We start from the raw sequence: 1270 nt of genomic DNA, 5'->3' as shown, positions 1-1270 counted from the left end.
GTGAGCTGCTCGTATTGACAGTAATCGTGTCCAACTCTTAACTGAAAACGTATGGTTTGCATCTGAAAATCCCCCCTCTGTCTCTCCACGGCTCCCCCACACACACACACACACACACATACACACAGACAGAGACACACATGCAGATAGAGACACACAAACACAGCCACAGAAACACACACACAGAAACACAGACACACACAGCCACAGAGACACACACACACAGAAACACAGAGACATACACAGACGCAGAGTCACAGACACACACATTCAGACAGACACACACACACAGACAGACAGAGTTAAATCCCACCCGGACATTAACCCCGACACCAATGTTAACACAGACTCAAACCTCCAACCTGGTCTGCTGTTGTACTGGCACCGAACGAGTTAACACAACCCCCAGATCTGTTTATCCACAGATTGTCTGGCTCCCGCAATTATCCGGCCAGTTGTCTTTCGTTCCTGCTTCAGGTCTTTTAACTCTATCTCCTCTCTCCCCCCCCCCCCCACCCACCCCACCCCCACCCCACCCCGACCAAGAGCGGGCCGGTACGCCGCCGATTTCATACAAATCTGGCCCTTTCTCGCCCCCCCTCTCACGCACACACGGCCCACTTGCCCGCTCCCGGCGTTTAACATTGAATACTCACGCCCCCACCCCCCCCCCCCCCCCCCCCCCCCGCCCCCCGCCCCGTCTCGGCCGCTCCTGCGGCAGTGAGTGACACAATTTAACGCATTTACTGAGGGATGTGGATCGATGTATTGATGACCCATTGTTGTTAACTACTGGCTGTTAACTGCTACAGTAGCAGTTAACACATCGTTTATTATTCACCGCGGTTGTTATCCATGTTCATTTTGTAAAAAAATCCGTATATCTCCAAACTAAACAGTATAAAATGCAGGTACATTCATTTAAAATAAAATTCAGTGATTATTTCACATGATTTCTCACTGTGTAAAGCTCAGTATCTGACCAATCTCTGTTTAACACGTTTGGTCTGCCTTGGGCATTGACTCTGAACTAAAAACCTAAACCAGACTCAATTGTATTGTCACATTGGACTCAGTCAACTCACACATCTCTGCATTCAGGAGGCTGCCGTGGTTGGAATCACCGACTCTGAGACCAGAGTGGGTAAAGCGACCTGCGATCAATACCTAAGATGATAGCTCTTCTCAATAAAAAAAGTGAAGCTTTTCACTCTAACCATGATGGCTAGAGCTTCTTGCAAGGTGATCTATGACCTCGCTAAGTAAATAT

The sequence above is a fragment of the Amblyraja radiata genome, chromosome 8 (genome assembly GCF_010909765.2).
Source record: "Amblyraja radiata isolate CabotCenter1 chromosome 8, sAmbRad1.1.pri, whole genome shotgun sequence".
NCBI lineage: Eukaryota > Metazoa > Chordata > Chondrichthyes > Rajiformes > Rajidae > Amblyraja > Amblyraja radiata.
Note: the sequence above shows the minus strand (reverse complement) of the source record.